The 20,801-nt window shown below is 40.5% G+C and overlaps 1 long non-coding RNA gene across 1 annotated transcript; it reads right to left on the bottom strand.

The window, feature by feature from the left end:
- Nucleotides 1–1,738: 1,738 nt before the first annotated feature.
- LOC117244108 lies at nt 1,739–5,623 on the bottom strand. Its single transcript, XR_004496569.1, has 4 exons — nt 5,496–5,623; nt 4,808–4,947; nt 2,759–2,825; nt 1,739–2,146 (listed from the first exon to the last, which is right to left on the bottom strand). It is a non-coding gene; the product is annotated as an uncharacterized LOC117244108 (long non-coding RNA).
- Between the last annotated feature and the right edge of the window lie 15,178 nt (nt 5,624–20,801).

The raw sequence follows: 20,801 nt of genomic DNA, 5'->3' as shown, positions 1-20,801 counted from the left end.
AGTGGATTCAGTTCCTGTAGAGGTTTCTGCCTTTAGTGTAATAGAGTAAAGATAAGATCTAGAAACCTAATTAACCCTGCAGGGCCTGTGAACAAGGCTCATTAGAAAACAGTCAAACACATTTATGCTTAAATACCTTATCTGCAGGAATTCATATTGTATTTCTGAACGGCAGATATACGTGCCACACAGTCATACCTTTAACCACTGTAAACCATTTCCTTAAATGCAGCTGAAAAATGTACCAAGTTGGAGCTCAAAGTCATCTGGATTGTATATGTAAATAGGCTGCACTTTGAAAGACTACCCAGAACTAATGAAAACCCTGTCTGCAGGACACTGTAAGATAGAGTGTCCTTTCACCTGCACCCCAAAACCAGTGCAAGTGTTCCACAAAAACAGTTTCACTGCTGCCCACATCCTGATCAGTAAACACCACTCTGAAGCAATTTCTCCAGGGACTTTCCCATCTGTCCAAGGCGGTGACAATAAGACACATGTGATCACAGGCATCTCTAGGGACTTCTGGAAAGACTCCATAAGGACTCAGAATGAGGTTATTACAAACCTCATTCTGAAGTTGCTTCACATGTCTGTAAATATCCTGGGTCAGACAGCAACAAGCGTGGACTCCAGCTCTCAGTGCCCATGAATATACATGTACTTGTCATACAAGTTCCACTTATCTGACAACAAAAGTATTCTCTGAATAACTCTGAATTCTCCTTCTTTCCTAATCCTTCATTCCTTACAGCCTTGCCCCTCATCACAGAGAAAAGCTGAGCCAATAGAAATCTCTGGAAATATCTGATATGTTGGTGCATTAGTGGGTACAGCTATGTGTCATGTACATAGTGACTTAAAAGCCAGGAGAATTAGCTATTCTTGCTTCTCATGACATTTTGAAGGACAGCCTGGATTCAGAATTAGGTCGGCTCAGTATTTAACTTTGTTTAAGTGACTGCTTGACCAGTGAGTAGGATAAATGATGCCACTGGGACTGAAATGTATCTTAAAATGAATCATTTTCTTAATGGTTGTCCTGGAGAAGGATGGGCTTAAATACAAATTTAAGGGCATTTTCTGCTTCAAGGCTTGTGGGATTGAAGATCCCATCGAAGAGAGATTCTAAGCAGGACAGACTTACATTGTGTCACCAATGTTTTAAAATCACAGGCATTATAAATTTAATTTATTTTGTGTCCTATATCCAAGCACAGTGGGTAAACCCAAGCAAGCCTGTATGCTATAATTTTTTTCAGGGAAAGGATGACTTTTGTTTGGCATTTAATGGCTTATTGGCATTTAATACAACATGAACAGGTCTGGAACAAGGGTAACTGTGCTCTAATGCTACTTGAATTAAAATAATTGTGGATTTAAAAAACCCTAAGCTAAAAGTTCTTCTTCGTAGGTCTGCAATAATTATTTTATTGGCCAGTTTAAAAGCATGCCTTTTCAAAAAAGGCAAGACCTCTACCACTTCTATAAGTAGATTCATAATTTATATTGTGAATCCCTTTGACAAGAGGAAAATCCCAAATCAAGTTACCCTTCAACCTGAACTAATAAATCCTGTCTTTACATTAATTCTTTCTTCAATGTTTCATTTTCAAGGAGTCATGTGGCTTTTTAATAATCAGTCTCGTTGTTTCCTCGTCATCCTATTCAGCAAGGCAGTGATAACTGCAAAAGCATCTCAGGCAACTCACAGCAACTCAGATGCAGCATTGAGAAATATCTCTGTGAAATCAGCTTTAATGAGATATCAAAATATTACATCTGCAAGTCTTGGCAGCTGGACAGTGCTTTGGAAAGCAAAGCCAGTTTCCCTAGTCCAGATTAGTCAACATCAGGTTCCTTGGCCTAGCATTTCACAAAATATTTTCCCACATATGTCCAACTGCATTTTGAAGGGTGTAGCTGACAATACAATAAATGTGCCCTAAGGTGAAACTCCCAAAACATTTCCCTGGGTGATCTTTTCATCTGGACATTACCAATGCAGATGTCTGTAATCAAAAGATCTCCATGGACCCGCTAATTATTCCCCGGGCTTTTCCACTGGCAATAAAAATCCCATTTGTCGCAGCTTGTTTGCAGAACTGCTTCCATTTCCACAGTGGTGGCATTAATTAGCAAAAACCTGTGAAAATTGTTGGAGTTTATAGGTTCAAAAAAACCCCACTAAGCATTGCTCCTAAATATTCCTATAAATTCAACCATGGCAACAAGTCCTGAAAGTCCAGCTTTCTCAGTTGGAACAATTTTTCATGCTTGTAGCAATAAGTGGGAAATAATGGGGGTCTCAGATTCACATTAGGAAAGTTGCTTCTGTGACCTCTTCATGCAGATGGATGGTGAATTTCTCAGATAATAAATCAAAGTTTCCTGATGGTGCAGTGGCATCTCTTGCTGAGGCCCGTAGAGCTGCTGGCTGCCTTCTATTCAAAGGCAGCAGGCCTCTGCCCTGCAGGAAGCTTTCCCTACAAATCCTTCCGTCACCATCAGGAGATATTAGGGCCTCTACAAACTGCCCAGGCATTCTGGGGAACAGCCAGCATCCTGCTGGGAAACGGACACTTTTCAACTTCATTGACATCTGTCACACGTACAAAGAATAGAAAGCCATCAGGAAAAAAGCCACATTATGACTTTCCCATCAGCAGGGCCAGTTAAGTCTTTGTCCTTAAAAGGTATTAAAAAAGGTTCATCAGAGCTACCTTGCTTAATAGTATATTTAGGAAGAGAATCTTACCTTTGGGTTTTAAGGACCATGGAATGTTTCTCTGTTTCTTGATTCTTTTTGCATTCAGCTAACTTTCCTGTAGGAATTTTGAACAAAAAAAAATAGCTGTGATGCTGTTTTTTCCATGCAGTTTTTATTAACTTTCTTCCGAATAAGTCCCTGCAAGGAAAATGACACCAATTTTTATTATCAGAAATATATTTATTAAGTGACAGTCTAACTCCCAGAATAGCAATGAATTCTTTTTTCTTTTTTTTTTGGAGTTAAAGCTTTTTTCCCAAATGACCTTAAAATAAGCATGGGAAACCAGCATTGTAAATACAGTAATGAATTTCAAGTGAATATACTTTTTCCCCTCAATGCATTGCCCATGTTAAACACTGTGGGGGGGATAGTGCTGTCAATTATTAACATAAGAATAAAACTTGAAGGTGATACTTGAAATCATTTTGAAGTTTCTTAAGCATAGGTGGCAAAACTTCAATAGGAATTTCTCCAGCTCTGTGATGGATATAGATAACTAATTTTTCCTTCTTTATGCAAGTATTTCCCTTGAAATGCAATAGAATCCAGTAAGTAAATGCTTTAGGGAAAGAGTAATTTTCAGCTGTGGCTTTGACATGTTGTGGGAGTATGGATATACTTTGGGGCACTTCAAAACCTGATGATGCCTAATGTAAGTGCTTTTATATGGCATTACAATAACTAATGATAAAAAGAATTTTTAATTGCTTTTGCACTTATCCCAGAAGTCAATATAAACAATTCATTCTGGTTTCAAGGGTTCAAGGGTTTTCTCTGTTGACTTCAGTGGAGTCAGTGTAGTTTTTGTAATGGTGACTGAAAACAGGATTTGGCCAACTGGCTTCAGTCTTTTCACGTGCTCTACCAAATCAGCTCAATTCTACACTGAGGTGATTGAAGGAGGCAGGATTGGGCCTTATTTATTGCAAAGATGTTGAGCTTGATGCAACAGAAGTATGAGAGACAATGTACTCACCCAAATAAAAACTGGGAGACAAACTCACTGGTCAGGCAGTCACTTGTCAACACATCTGCCCAGCAAGGATGACAAAGCCCTTGCACTGCACAGGCTCCAGGGGAAAGGGATTGAGCTGCTGATGGCTGGACAAAGAGGAGCAGTGACAGGCTGGGATCATCAGTCACTGCATAATGGCCATGGTGTAATGGATGAAATTTAAGATGAGATGAGTAAAGGATGAGGTGGGCTTAGAAACAGGTCCTGGTGAGGCTCAGATCTGAGCACTAAGCCCTAAGCCAGCTGGTTCCCCAAAGCAGAGTGAGAGCCAAAGTCATACAAATGAGTCACACCTGCTTAAAGCCATTGCAACAGAGCCATGAGGGGCAACCCCGTAATGGAAAGCAGTCAGGATCCCTCCTTTGGGTGATAGATTTTTTAACAGCCTTTTTTCTAAAGGCTGAGCCTGTCTGAGCAAACCTAGCAGCAATGTCAAACTTAGCAGTCTTCAAAATTTGGATGGAAAACACTAGCAGATTCTGTTGGGCAGAAAATACGCTTTTCGTGAAGAAAACCTCTTTGTTAAAAATTAAGCTGCTGCAAGCATTAACACAGTGTTTAAAAGTCTAGCTCATTCTGAACACCTTAAAACAGAAGTGACTACAACATTCTGAAATGGGTCTCCACCGAGTCAGGAGTTCAACAGTTAAATACCTTTAGAGGTCCAAAGTTTAATGATGCAGACTCTAGAATGACTTTTAAACTGCCTAATTCTTCTAAAGCATGTAATTTTTATGGCAAATGGACTTTTCTGAAATAAAGCTTAAAATTTTCTTTTTCTTATTATGATTTCATGAACTGCTCTGAGAATGTAGTTCAGTGCACATTTCTGTTCTGGGTGTCTGTGAACTGGCACAAGGCTGATGGAGCTCAGTTTACCACTGTCAGTTCCTACCTGTGCTCAGAGCTCAGGTGTGCAGCACAGCCCAATGAAGTATTTAAGTGTACACCTCACCCCCTAAGATTCAAACAGTGAAACCAAAGCCAAAGAGACTCTTTGGATGCTTAAAAATACTCACAGCCTCAAGCATTTCAATGGAAGAGCCTGAAGTACTCCCTGGTTTCCTGGATCAGACTCCGGTGTAAGGACAAAGATGTAAAATTACAAAATCAAGCCAAAGGCAGCACTGAAGGCAGTCAGTGGACTTCCCAATTCATCCTAGAGATATTCCATACAAAACATTAAAAATGTCAATGCTTTTATTATGTACAGACTCTATTATCAAAAAGGCAAATGGTTTGAAATTATTTGAAAAAAATCTTTCTTATTTTGAACAAGTTTAAATAGTGCAAAACTGAGATTTTCAAAGTACTGCTTTATTTTCCATTTGGTTTCTGGGAACTGTCAAATAAACTATTGTCCTTCTCCTTTCAGGCTGTACCTTTCTCTGAACTGCTGCTTATACAGAGTTCTATGTAGAGGGAATTTTATCACTGAGATTTGAAATAATTGAGATATTCTGGAATATAGATACTTCAGAAGTGTCCTTAACAGTCTGCAAGTAGTTATACATAGCAGAGAAGCACATTTAATACTGACAACCATTGCACAGCTAAAGGCAAGCACCAGAAATTCTGAAACATGGGCACTCCTGGTTTTTACTCTTACACCACCAAGTTCTCTTTTGAGCATTATAAAACAGCTTCAGAAATAATCTGACACTGTTGTTCCCTTGTGACCTGTATATAAGAAACTGCTGTCCTTACCTATTTTCTTATTTCTTGGAGGGTCTTCTGGGCTCTTGTTTCCTTTAGGAAAATGCTAGAGAATGCTGGACATGCCTGACTGTTATTCAGGCACATTTAAAAGCTAAGGGATGTCTCTCCTCTCTCTGAATCAATTTCTCCCATGTAAACATGTTTAACATTTTAATACTCCTGTTACACAATAAAAAAATCTGGCAATCTTTTCCCCAGGATTTTCTGAGGAACATGTGAATACTTCAGTGCTGTAAAGGGGAAAATTCCTTCATCCTCTGACATTCATCCATAGCAGTTACTGCAGAAGATAAGCTAATGACCCAAGATTTGCAAGGCGACTGCCCCATGCTGTGACTTTCAGCTTTGCAAAGGCCACACGGAAGGTTTCATTTGTCTCATTAACTTTCCCGCTGTACCAATCAGAAGTTTATTATAGAGTATTTTTCTCTTTTAACTTTTACAGTCCATATACCTCGGCAGGAGCCTTGACACACTGACCCAGGACGCCCCTTCCAGTCCTGGCTTCCTATGAGATGCAGGAAAACAAATCACAAAGGTCCAAAGCAGTACTTGTACAAACTCTCGATTAGATGAAGCACAACAATGGAGCATATGATTACAACAACAGCCTTCAAGGTAATATGACAGACACAAACCATATTGTGCTGTACATAAACTATACCAACATTTCCACTTGATTTCCTAAGGAAATGAGGCTTATGCAGTCATGCCTTCTGTCTGTTCATGTCTACCCCAATAACATTCAAACCCACTGCCACATTTCAATGCAAGTTGTCAGGGGAGAAGCAAAAGATTTGGAGATAATTATGTTCCTACCACTCTTGTCATTGCACAGAAGAGTAAGACCTAAATTAGGGCCCCCAGCTGAGGAAAATCTCCTCGAGGGAGTGGGATCAATGGTTCCTTTTCCAGTCAGTACAAACAGCTTATTCCAAGCCTTCCAAGCTTATTCCAGCCTTCCAATCAGCCCATGCAGGGCTCCACAGCAGATACAGCAGGAGCCTCCTTCTGCCTTTCTGCTCACGAGTGGTCCTGGGATCTGGGGATCTCATGAAGGTCCCTACATGATGCATGGGAGACCCAGGATATGGTCCCATAGAAAACTGAGTTTTGGTTGCTCCTGGAACAGCCCCTTATAATTTTCTCACAAAACGAACACAGTAGTTTCAGGTTTTAATTTCTTGGCTGGAAAATTTCTGCTCTGTTTGTTCTTCCAGTGGCCTCAAAGGGCCAGGAATCCAGCACACAGGCATTCAAGAATTCTTGGTTGTACATTTTCATCTGAGATCAAGAAATTTTTTATGGGCTCAAGATTCCCTCAGACCCTCCAGAGACTCCTCTGGAGAGGACATGTCTCACTGTCCTAACCTTCCAGTAATTTATTAAACCATAGGATCCCTGCTGACATGCAAGGTTTGCTCTTTCTCACACTAAAGTTGAATCTACCTAACGTGATTCTTTGCTTGAGGGTGTCCTTTGGAATCAGTTCATCTTCCACAGTTCCCTTCCTTGCCCCCACACCCCACCACCTTCTCTCTTTATTCTCAGATCACAGGCACTAATCCAGCCCTGCTCAGAGGCATTCTGAGACACCTGCTAAAGTCATGCTGAGTGGAAGAGAAGACACTCCTTGAAGCTGTGCTGCTGACATGCATCATATGGAAAAGCTTCGTGAAAGCGGCTGACTTCAGCATCCTGTGGAGCATTCTAAATCCTGTCACTGTACTTAGGGAAAAAAATCAAACCCTAAATATTTTAAATTAATACATCTGGGTGCAAGAAAAATCACCCTGAAATAAAGGACTAACTCTCTGAAAAACACTTGACACGGTTTACAAGCCACTGAGAATGTCAAGTAGAATAGGTAATGCAGCAACCTGAGATCTGAGCAGAAGAAAAAGAAAACTCCAATCCAAACATACCTTGAAGTACAATACTTATGGATCCAGCAAGGTTTGACCTTTTAAGTTAACAGCTATTAAGTATTTACACATAGGGAGGAAGAGGAGATTCATTGCTTGTGAGATAAACAGAATACTGATGCCAAGCCAGGGAGTCTTTTAAAAGTCAGATCAATTCAGTCAATAAGTTAATGACTACACTGCTTTGCACACATGGGATGGAAAGCTTCCTCCCCTGCCAGGTTATCTGACACTTTTTTGAGGAATTATTATGTGCATAAAGCATTTCTAGAGACTGTGATTTTGAAAAAGATTTACACTTTTATTCTTTGCTGGAAGAGTTACTTCCTGGGGATGTAGCCCTATTTTTGAAGGATTCACCAGAAGGCCTTATTTTTAGCAACTAGTTAATCATTCTGCCAACAGAGCATTATTCTTAAGAATTAATGAATGAATACTGCTGTTAAAGTATTTTTTTCCAACAAGGATCCAGCAAAAATGAAACTGCAGTCAGGAAAACTGAACAAACAACACAACACCCTCCAAACCCCCTATTCTAACTCAGCTGGGCGCTGCTGCTGAAGTCAGCCTGTTTATTTGCATGGTTATGAATTGTGAGAATTGAGCTTTTTTCTTTTTAATGAGTTATTGATTTCAGAAAATCACTCAAGGCAGAAAATCCATACGTTAACAGGCTGGCTTCACTGGCCAAGACGTGTTATTTTATAGCACTTCTGAGGAAATCCAATGCATAAAGTCCTTTCAGCCACTGCAGACAAGACAGATCGATGTGGCTCCGAGACAGAGATCAACGCTTTACGGGACTGATCCATACGGAAATACCTGGGAGACTCCTCCCTCAGAGGGATTAAGTCATTCTTCAGGATGACAGACCTGAGATCCAGAACTTGAGGGTGAAGTAGGTCTCCTATTTATTGTAGACAGAGTTTATACGGATTTCCAGAAGATTTTCTTGAATAAGGAATTTCAGGACTCATAAACTGAGAGTTTGTGAGACTGAAAAGGAATATACCTTTAAACTCAACAGAAGTGTTTTTGAAGGGAAAAAAGGAGAAAACAAACAAGATGCCAGAAAATAGATCCCTTAAAACAATTGAAGAACACAAGCTGTATTTCCAGTTCAGGAAAGCGTCCCTGAACAGAACAGGGGTTTATGCACGCAATTACATGTTGTCCATAAAAAGGACAGATTTCAGTATGTGTTTAGGTGTGGTCAGAGTCTATATAGACAGACTTCTACAAAATAAATGTGTCCCAGTACATTTAGAGAATATTCCTGAATTTAGGAAATCCAATGGTAACAAATCTCAAAAGGGAAATATTTTTTGTCAGTGTTCACTTTTTTTAAATACACTCCCCACTCAAAAAAGGAGTATAAATTAAGTATAAAATAAATTCCTACTAGGTGCTAGAGATATTCGCTTCCTTGTGACTTGTTAACTGACAAATATTTCCAAGTTAAACATTGATTTTCCTTTGCTTCATTCATTCCTGTCTTGAGCAACACCTCGTACTGTTGGATTACAAAAGGAGCACATACATACAGCTCTCATTCCATGTTTCATGGACTTCAAAACCTTTGAGGCATTTCTACAGTAAAGCTGCAACAGCCCAGTCAGAGAATATCTCCAGAGAGTGCTTTGAGACTGAAGTGGTTAAAGTTAGCAGAGGTGAGATCTGGCCCGCTATCTGGCAGGAAATAGTTTTGCAGAGATAACTGAGTGGAATTCTATGGCATGCAAAATAAATATGGCATATTAGATAGTCTTAGGTTTCCTTCTCCTCTAAAATCCATTAATTCAGTGTAGTTTTCTTGGTAAATGACAGAGTAACTTTTGACAGGACCCAGATCTACTTGCATCTTCAATAAATTTCTGCTGTTCCTCTTGAACTCAATACTGTCCCAACTTTAGACTAACTTCACTGTGATTCACTTATTTCCATTTATGAAAGAAATCACAAAAATTAAAAAAATAAGCACTATGCCTTATGAAAAACATTTAAAAAGTAAAAAGTCAGTGAAGTAGACAAACCCCAGACCAAAAATCTTCTGAATTTTGGGTCTGTTTTTCTACTTGCTTTGAGGAGCTGAGATACTTCATTTCCCCACTTCATTTTTTTTCTTAACAGTAGGAAAAAAGCTGTTTGCTTGCTTTTCTCTTGAGCATATTGTAAAAACTGGCTAATTTGTGCTTTTTTTTGTTTGTTTATTTAGTTTAATCAAATTTTATAAGGCCCTCATCCAGCAAATTTCCTAAGCATATATTCCACAAACACAAGCACAGCCTTCTGTACAAACAGAACACCTTGAAGCTGACCTTCACAACTATGATTTTTGTCTTGCTTTCTGCACACTCCCTAAGGTTTCTCAGTACATTTAGAGTTTTTTGGTAAAATGTACTTCCTCTTCTATGCTTGCAATGAAACCACCTCTAAGAGCAAACCCAGTCTTCAGTTTGGCATCTCTGCATAGAGTAAAAACTGCACTAATGAATGCAGGGAGAGAAAAGCTTGTTGGGAGCAATGTAAGGGAGCTGAGCAGGGATTTAAGTTTCTTCTTCAATAAGAAGAGTAACAGAGTGACAAAATCATGGAAAAATTTGGTTGGAGATGACCCAGTTTCAAGCCCCTTTTCATGGGTAGGAACACTTTCCATTAGACCACGTTGCTCAAAGCCCCATCCAACCTGGCCTTGAACACATCCTGGGATGGGGCAGCCACAACAATTAAAAAGGCAATATTCTGTGTGGAAGAAAGAAGAAATTAAAAATCCCACCAAAGTCAAAGCCCTTCAGAGAGACAGAGTAGCGATAAGAGAGGGTGAAGCAGCAAATTTCCTTCCCAGCAAACAGGATCATGTTCTCCTTCCAGGGAATGTCTGATTCTGAAGCCAAAGAAGATTTATATAGTTTGGTTAACCAAAGCAGGGGAGGCAGATATTAGATGTGCAGGAGTACTATACTGAACCAGGATAGACAAAAAAAGAAGGAAATATTCTGGTATTAATTGATAGCTGAAAACACAAGCTGGTATGAGGTTCAAACTGATACTGTAGTGTAGGGGTGGAGGAAGAGACAAAGAAATACTATTTGAAGATTTAGGAATAACCCAACTGGGACTTGCCAAGGAAAGGAAGCCCCTTTATCCAAAGGGAAACTTAGGGTGCAAGGACAGTTCTGACAAATATAAGAGACAACATACTGATAAACAGAAACCTGCAACAAAAACATCAGAGTCTGCAAAAAGAAGACATAGTCTGGGGACAAGAGAGGCCAAGACAACATCTGGTATTTGGGGAAAGATACCAGAACTGCAGTGGCTCACATCATTTTGGCATTTGCAAGTTCTTGAAGAGAGATACTGGAGAAAGTCCAGTGCAAAGTCAATGGCCACTGCAAGACAAGCCTGGAGAGGTTGTAGGACATGAGATAATGCTGCAGAGGATCACTAGTGGCTGAGAAAATTGATCATTTAATTCAAGGAATGTGCAAGACAGTTCAATGTCAGAAAAAGCAGTATTTGTTCTACTAATATTGCTACTCAAAATTAGAAATGTACATAGAGAACTGCTGACAAAAAGTCAAAACTCTCCTTTTTACTAAGGAAATGTAAATTAAGCCTTGAGGTAGACAAAGCAGAAAGGTATATTGTAGTACCAAGAGAAAAAAACTGCTGCAGTAAAAAACATGTTCCCAATTCTTCTTAAGACTGCAAATTCACTGCAAGGTTATGGGACAGGAACAAATAAAGTCTTTGAGGTAAACTTTTCATGACAAGAAACTTCTCTGAGTGAACAAAACTCAGAGAGCCCAAACATGTGATATTGTACATTCCCTGGAAGCTACTAGAATATCTGAATATTACTGTTTGAGACTAAGCAGAAGAGCCAAGAGTCAGTTCAACCATCAGTTCAGATTTAGGGGTGAAATAGTTTTTTTCAGCAGTGTATGGGCACCTCCATTCTTCTCCAACAAAAAAACCCAGCCTTCAAATGTGCTCACTCAAGCAGTGGAAGATCAGATCCACTGGGAGAGTTGTGTGTGATGTGAGTACAATACTCAGTCAAACCATCCAACCCTGATCTGAGAGCACAATGGCAGGGAAGAGACACAAGGGCAAAACAACAGTTAAGAAACAGGAAAAAGTGAAGGGACAAATCAGAGGTGCCAGATCCAAGGTGTGACTGCAAACTTCAATCTGATTTCCCTTGGAAATGTCTTAGGTGGGTACCAGCACAGCCTTGACATCTGGGATGCTGAGGTTTCTGAAGACTTACAGAATGCTGTAGGGGCACAGAACATCCTGAACACTGAATGAACATGACAAATTAGTTAACAGATTATTTACACAAACACACACACTAAAGTTGGTGTGTTAGGTCAAAGTTTTGTGGTAAAGTAACATAGTATCTTATGAACAAGTTGAAATTTCATGTCATACAATCTCATATGAAGAAAAGCTGTGTCTGTTAAGTTACTGGCACTAAGCAACTTCTGCATGGCAGAGGACTGGATGCTACTAGTGCTTTTTACATGTTTCTCAGGGATGGAAGTCCTCTGCCAAAACTTGCAAGGTTGTATCTATCTCAAGTTCATGGAGGATGAGGTAAGGCCCTGTTCACTCTGATGTAATCTGAAATAAATGGGATGGACAAGGGATCAGATTAAAGAAGTGGGTCAGATCTGCTGCTGGCACTGCTCCACTGACGTCAATGGAACTAAGCTGATTTACACCAGCTGAGTATCTGTCCTGGAGGTTTCCATGCATTTAGACAAAATAAATAAAAATGCACATTAAAAGCTCCCCTTGGTATATACCAAGTCCAAATGTCTCATTCCTAAATAGAATAAATACATTACAAGAAATCAGTTACTGTAGACATCACTTGTTACAAGTCAACAATGCGCAGAATAAAGGTCAGGCCACCCTAAACCTTTAATTGCTCCTTGCACCCCTGAGTGAGAGAGAAACTGATAATTCAGCACAAAATCATCTTAACTCCGACCCAAAACAAATATCTTAGCAGTAACTGTTCCTGGAATGAACAGGTGCTCTCCTTTGCCTCATAAAACATTAACTTCCATCCCCATCAGGCAACTGAGGCTACAAAATAAAGTTTAGCTTCAGTCCAGAACTGGGTCATACCTTTATTGCTAAAGAAAATCAGTGTTCGTGTTCTATAGACAGGAACACATTTTCTGAAAATAAATCCAAATGAAGAGATAAACTTTCAGGTTTTCCTTAGACTTATGTTCACACCCCCACATATTTATCCTAACTCAAATATAATTTCCTTTGGAAAATGTCCTTATAATTGCTGCTCTTCTAAATAACACCTTGGAAATGTTACAGGCAGACAACATGTGTGCATTGGCAACACTTTGTAACTTCGCCCCTGAGGAGGAAATATTTAGCTGTTGATAATGTAAAACCCTAAGAAATGGAAAATCAGCCTTATTATAATGAAATTATAAATCATACGATTTTTTGCATCCAGGAAAAATAGGCTATATCCTCAGACTGTTGGACATCAGTGTTGTCCTGTGGAAATTACATAGCTTTGCCTTCCACATCAAGTGAGTGCTTGCTTTGGTGCATTTATCACACCAAAAAAATAAATGTTATTTAGGGAGAGTGACCTAGACAGGCAGAATTTCAGACAAGTTTAGAAATACTTGTGTTCATGAATGACCCCAAGCTGTGTCTATTCCATACAGAAGCACTCTAATCTGTGTTTCCAGTTTACTTCAACCTCAGCAATTCCAAGATGCTTCTGGTCACACAGTGTTGACTTAAAGTACAGATGTTTCTGCTGAGGCCTGAAAGAGAGCTGAAGAGTTTTATCACATTTTAAAAGTCCATCAGAAATCCTGCATTCAAGGAGCAGCCAAATTGACTTTCTGGACATACAAATTCAGTCTGGCATCTCCCAGGTTTCTACTGCTTGTGTTTCACACAATAAACTTAGGTGTGATTTACATGCACAATCTCAAAAAACCAATATTTGCAAAGTAGATAGATTTATTTGTTGTTTTTTCTCATGGTAAAATAACTTTTCTCCACTTCTACTCTCCGGGTTCAGTTTTGAGGTCTTACTAACACTCCAGCTCCAGCTTTCTGCTGTCTTGGGGCTCAATTCATACCTGCTTTGTGCTGCAGAGAGCAGAAGTGAGGATGCAAACCTGGCAAGGCTGACTTGCTGGTCTAATCCTTCCTCCTCTACCTGCAGTCATCAAAGACTTCTACGTGTCTGTGCACTAGAAACCCCTCCTCTCCAAACGTCCGCCCTGGGAAGTTGTATGCAAATAAGCCTTGTGCTGAATCCACGCTGCCAGCATTCCTAAAATGCTGCAGCTAAGCACAGAATTTGACCTTATAGCAGAGTGGAGGGAAAGTTCAAACACAAAATGACATATCCCTTCCACAATCTGAATTCCAATAAGTAATTTCCTTTTCCCAGTGCAGCACAGATTCTCAACAGATAGGGAATAGCAGACAGAAACTTCACCAGTTTTTATTTTATTTTTTATAACCCGTAAAATTTCTTCAAGCAATTGTACAGATTTCAGGCTTCCCTTTGATCACTCTTTGCAACAATGACTCTAGGCCTTTGCCTAGGTATGATTCCTCAATCCCAACACATACAATGGAAGTGCCCTAGCCCACAGAAAGCCTTCTCATTAAAGCTCTAATCTGTTCCACTACATTCTTGCAAGACAGAATTATCCAGCTTTAAAGCATGCCTCAATAGTGAGCCGTAATAAGACTGGTAGAAACAGCTTAAGTAATTGGATTGCTATATGGTATTGAATGTCTGACAACAAAAGATATCAATCTCTATTCTACTACTGAATCTTTGTTCCAGCAATGAATTCATTTAGTAATGCACTTGGAGGTTTGCAGCCCCTGCAGGAGAAATAACAGACTGCGGACACAAAGGCAGGGCCATCTGATGAGCACAGAGAAAGCGACTGTGCCATTCCAAGAAGTTAATTACAGTGAACAAAAGCACAAGACTATGACTTGTTGACCATTACCATAATCACATTACTACAGTCTTCTTCTATTCCCAGCAGCAGAGGGTCTATTCTTTCCTTCCATTTGGCACCGTGCATCATATTTGTGTTTTGTCACCTGAAATGTATTGTTGAAGAGACCTCCCTCTAAAGATGGTTGGAAATGTCACACTGTTTCTTTTATGATTTATTCTTTGGAGGCTGATTTATAAATACTGTAAATTGATTACTTTTTTTTTCTTTTTGCAACTTTGAACAAAGACAAAGGCTTCCAAGATTTTCTGCAAATGAAAATTTGGATTCATTTGGGCCATTCGGATTCATGTACAAATGGCCCAAATTCTCTGTTATTTAACTTAAGTATCATAAATTAGCAGGACACCTTTTAACTAGCCAGGCAGGGAATCGAGAGTGCAGTCATAGGAGACACTAAATTGCCAAGAGCTAATTGAACCCTCAAGCCTCAAAAGAAGCTGTAGTGTGTCCAAATTCTACCTCACTCGTAGCTGGAACACCTTAGCTGGTCATTCCAGCCCACATCCTGCCTCAGCAGGGAAACACCTCCTCCTCAGCACAACTCCCAGATGAAGGGCAGGGAGGTTTAGTGAAGCAAGACTCTGCAGACCTCAGCTGACCAGTGTAATTCCTACTTTGCTAGAATGCGTCTCACCCAAAGCAATCCTTTTCACACCCTCAAGAAAAAGTCCCCTGTGGACCAGCCAAACCCTGAAGAATTTCAACCAAAGCAGGACATGTTATAGAGGAGCAACTGCCCAGCAGAGCCCTGGGGAGCCCAGAGGGTGACCACAGGGCAGTCTGATAAAAATCACCCACCATTGACTGGAATTGCTCTCTGTGGTACAGCCTGACACACCACAGCACATTTCCTGTCATACGCAGCCCGTATTCCAGCAACATCCCAGCAACACCAGAAAACCCCAAATACCCATCTTTCCTGGAGCACTTCTCCCTTCCAGAATGCCAATGTGCTACAGAGTGCTGGCCACAGAACCCCACACTGGGACGTGGTAACTGAGGCACCAAGTGGCAGTGCAGCTCCCTGGTGAGTTAAACCCACAGAGGGAAGTGGGGTCTCTGCTCACCAGGCCTCTTCTCTTTGATCTGTGAATCCAGGAATCCCCAAAAAAGCTTAGTTTGAGTTGTGACAGCTTCTAATCCCAAGCCTGACTTTTTAACAGCAGCACTGCTGGTTTGGAAACACTGAGCAGGACAGACACTTCCCTATGCAGAGTAATGGTTAAAGTCAGCAGTGCTGTAGGCTCTCTTGAAACTTGCTGAAGATTTATTCTTTAAGTGAGAGAATGATTTATTTCAACAATTATCTTCAGGAGGACTGAATTATGTGCTTTCAGAGCTCTTATTCACCACAAAATTAAGAACACTGGGTGCCAGCCATGGAAGCCCCGTGAGTCTTTGGGACTCAGCACTGAAGGAGACTCATCCTGACCCAGGAGAAAGAGCTGTCTCTTTCCCATGGCCACAAAATGCCATCCCTGACCTTCTGCTTGGCTCCACCATTTGCACAAATCCTTTGGCTTCCCCCTACTTGACCTCCTGCAAGTTGCAATGGACATATAAGGCACATGGCTTCCCAGGACCACACCAGGCATGCTCTGGGTCGGTGTCATGACGGAAGAGTTAGACTGAAAGGACTGACTGATTACAAGCCAGATGCCCCACAGCAATACAGCATTTCCTAAGAGTATGTTTTTAAATGCTCTAAAAGACCAAAGGTTTTTCAAGAAAGCAGTAGCTTCCAATAAGTGGGAAGTCTCCACCATGAATGTTGAGTGCATTTTTCTTTTTAAGAATAAAATCTAAGAAAGCTTTTCCTGCAAATTTAAGAAAGCTTTTCTCTCTTACAACAAAGGACCCTGGCTTCAGCTGGCAGTCTGAGAGAAAATTTCTCATCATGTAAAGCCACTTTTTTGTCTTTGATGAACCAAGTTGAAAGGTGAGAGGGAGGGAAGGTGTTGGGGAATTCTTGCTGATGAATAATCTTTTCCCCTCCAAGAGTCTCAAATCCAAATTTAAAACAAGGAGTCCTTGCATCAAAAAGTTTTGGAAGAATGATTTGTGTCTTTCCCCCATCTCTGGAACCCAGATCTCTGCTTTATACTGAAGAACCCTCAAATGTTGATTCTCCTTCTCCATTCCCACTCCATTATTTCTATGTCCCTCAATTTCAGCCTTTGCTTCCTTTACGGTTTTTCAGCTTTGACTCAGTAAACAAAAGCCAGTTTTTCTGTGTGTACTGGACTTGTTCCTGTTCTTTCACCACAGACCAAGGTCCCTTGACATGAGCCACTCACACTGCTCAGTGCTCAGTGTCAGCAGCAAGACACGCTGAAATATGGAGAGTGAAAGCCTTCCTGAAACACGTACTCCAGAATTAAAGATACACAAATGTACAGGAAACTTTTAAATTGTAATGTGATCATCCTGTAGAAGACCACAGGCCCTGAACCAACAGATTTCACCATGCTACGACTCATTGTGAATTTGCCTCCAGCAGCAATATGAAATATCGTGCTCAGGCTGGAAAGTCACGCTCAGTGCTGCAGCTCTGCTGTCAATACCTTTACTTTTCATTCAGACATAATTATTAACTAGTGGCAGCATAGAACTCCTACCTGGCTCAGCCAAGCCATCACTTTCTTAGCAACAGAGTTCACTATATTTGTACTTTGATAGTCTAAAATCTAAAAAATAAGAGCCATGGACAAGTGTTGTAAAGTCTTGTCTAGACAGTTGTTGGTAATATGTGGGCATTTAGTATACATTTTATTACTCTCCTAGGACCATAGTGTCCATAGTTTCATGTCTGCAATACTGAATCCACAGGAAGGGCAGAAGAGCAGAAACAAGGAGAGTCCAGAGACTGGCAAGTGAAGTGCTGAGGAAGCTTAAAGAAATGTCTGGGGGAAAAAAAAGGCTGAGAACACTGGGATTATGATTATTAAAGAAAATTATGTGAGAGCTACACATCAGATCAAACACAGAGAAAGTGAGCTGTGTCCTCTTCAGGCTCATTCTTAACAAAAGACAAAGGTTCTGTCAATGGAGTAAAAAGATTATATTTTTAAGTGATTTAAGAAAAGTCTCAATATGAATAAAAAATCTGTGGAACTCAGCCAGAAAAGCAACCGGGAAGCCACAAATGCTGCACTTCAAAATGAATTAATGTTATTTATGACAAGATACAACTACAGGGTTATCAAGTCCTGTGATTCTTATCCAAATGACTAACAAAAGGCTTGGGATCCTTTTTTAATTTAGGAAAATAATTAATTGCTTTCTAATTTCTTTTCTCCTTATACTGACCAATACCAACAAATGTTATCAGTCTGGATATCTTATCTGGTAGAGCAGTGTTTGTGTTTCCCTATTGCTTTCCTCCTCATGTCACTGACTTCTCTGTAGTGTGGTGACATTAATAGCATTTTCCTGGTTTAAAAACTGTCCCTTTCAAGCTAAGAGTTGTCAGAAATCCCACAGTTGCAGGACTTGAATTGTGAAAATGCTGCTTATACAGTATTTTTTATGATTATAGCTTTTTGTTGCCAAAACGCCAATGACTGTTTTGAGTGAGAATATGACTCTTGTGCTAACATATGTAAGCATAAGAGATACTGTGAAGGAACCACACTGTAATAAAAGCAATAGCTATATTAACACTTATGTAAAAGCAGCTGTTCCTAATTCTTAGGGATCTTTATGGACTTCTGAGTCTCTGGAAGTTTGGGGAAAACTGTTTACTTACTTTATAAAAACCTTGAATTAAAGACTAATCAGTTTTAATTGTGGTCAAAGTTATCAAATATTTAATCATGTGTTTTAGAAAGCTGGGTCCTGATGAAAAGTGTGCAAAATAAAGACCCCACAGGTCCTTTTGGATCAGTTTTCAGGCTATGTTTATCAACGCTGCTTGAGTCACGAGAATGAAAGACCAGCCTTGAAAGCCTCGCACACAGCAAGGTATTTCAGCAAAAGAACCTCAGACAATTGATGTCTTCAGTTTCATGTTGAAGTATATATTTCATTTCCTGCCTGGATTGTTTTTGTGTAAGGTCCAGGCTAAGTGCTTATTCCTAAGCAGGTTTTCTTACTGACTTTGATTTACTTTATCTCTCTAGGCCACTTTCTGCCTCAACTACTTAAATTCAGTTTTATGTATTAAGGATTATCTCCTGATTAGTGTAGTTTATTTCTGATCCCAGTTATCAGTGCAAAACACAACCACCACAATCTTATTGGAAGCTGTTTGTTTGCTGTCCTTAAAAAACTCCAAGGTGACTTCCCATATATGTGAGGCCAGCTAAATGCTGGATTGTATAAAACCTCGGACTCAATGAGATATTTCCTATAAACTTTGAAATATTCTATATAAAATTATTCAAAAACTGTCCAGTCTGCTTTAGAGCTGGTCTATCCCATGCCTTTCATCAAGGTCTCTTCAACTTTCTCCCACCAATGAACTTCCTCCCAAAATTGGGAAAGCCAAACATTTCCTCCTCTGGTGGCTGGGATCACCCAGTTAGACACTGGATGCAGAGTTCTGACCAAATTTCAGATCTGCTGTCCATATACCTACCAAAAATGAAGCAGGTCACACATGGGAATTTATTCTGTATTTGGAAAGCGTCTCCTTGGGAATAAATTTGGCAAATCTAACTCGGGCTTGGGATAATCCTCTTTCAACAAAACATCCCACATTTTTTGTTACCTGTCACAAAAAATATAGTCACAAATATAAAGACCACATTTGAGTAGAATAACAGAAGTCACTGACTGGACACACTCTTTTTGGAATGCCAGCTCCATTTTGCCAGGTCAGGTCTGACAGCTTTGCATTTTGTCACTTGATGTGGATAGGTTTAAACAACCTAAAACCAACCCATGTACAAAATTCTGGACAGCAACAAGTCTTGCCATCAGTGACTGCAGAGCACTCACAGCACGACAGGCACTCTTTCTCAGGGAAACGCCACGCTTAGAATCACAGCACAGTGAACTGTCAAGTCTTATTTCCCTTCCTAATGGGTTAGCAAACGGGCTGGTGGTTTTTTGCAAGCATCTAACTTGTGAATTGATAGTGTTTACCTTGGCTATTATTTTTAAGGAAGCCCACTCTGGCCACAGTACAAACATCCCTTTTGCTGCAGGCTGTCCCTTTGTCTGGCAGTCCTAGGCTTGGAGCCTATTGACTGGTCCAGTGCTCACGCAGAGAGGAGCTTCCCCGGATACAGAGCTCAAACTTTCACTGCTCTCCATTCAGGCTAAAAGTGGCCACTTTAGAAAAAAGTTCAAAGAACGGGCAAACAATTCCGGAGTCCTGGAGAAATAAAACATTGCTAGAGGAAATCTCTGTCTGGTGCAAACAAGCTTCAATTGGTACAGTAGGAAAACACATCCCAGTGAGACTCTTCAGAAGAGCAGCACTTCTCCAATCCCCTGCCCTCTCCACAAGGAGCAGGCATCATTTGTGCACCGCCCAGGGAAGATGGGAGGGTGAAATGTGGCTCCAGTGACCCATACAGGATGGGTGCAGTGGGGCCTGCCCTTCCTGATGAACGTCTGCTCTGCAAGGCAGAGTGAAAAGGGCCTGTCTACCTAAAAAAAAAAAAAAAAAGGGAAAAAAGAAGAAGAAGGAAGTCAAATATTTCCAACTACCAGGCAGTCAGTGTCAACCCAGATTGTGTCCTGTCCTTGAATCTATAGAGCCCTGGGAGCCCATTGTACCCCAGCAAAATGGACCAGGGTGCTTTCAAAATGTGTGTGGCTGCAGAAGAAAGAGGGGGGGATGAGAGGTAAGAGACACGTGTTCTGTGTAAAGAAATGCAGCTCATGAAGAAATGTTGTCTTTCCACTTGCTGGCCTAGATGAAATAAATGACCTCCAGCACAAGGAAAGAGCTGTTTTCTACCAAAGGTGGGGTAGGTGCCACACTTGCAGCTTCTTCAGCTGGAGAGGCACATGGTAGAGCTGGCAACACAAAAGGGAAATGGAGATGTCTGCCGGATCCGCAGGAGGAAACACAGCTATCCCCAGAATCCCAGCTCCTCTTGGCTGTTGGACAAAAAACCCTTCTCCCTCCTGCAAGGTCCTTCCTCTTGTATGGAGAATTCTGTGAAACAAAACCCTGAGGAGTTCAGGAGTTACATGCCCATCATTTCATGAAGATGCATCCAAGAAAGGACTGGACAAGTCATTCAGCTGAAGAATGACTTCATTGCAACAATTACCAAATCCCTATGAATTCTGCTTTTAAAACTGGTTATTGCAGCAACATAGTCACTCACACATAAGTGAAAAGAGAAGTTTAGAACTAT

Source organism: Parus major, chromosome 3, assembly GCF_001522545.3.
Source record: "Parus major isolate Abel chromosome 3, Parus_major1.1, whole genome shotgun sequence".
Lineage (NCBI taxonomy): Eukaryota > Metazoa > Chordata > Aves > Passeriformes > Paridae > Parus > Parus major.
Note: the sequence above shows the minus strand (reverse complement) of the source record. Positions and strands in the feature narration are given on the sequence as shown.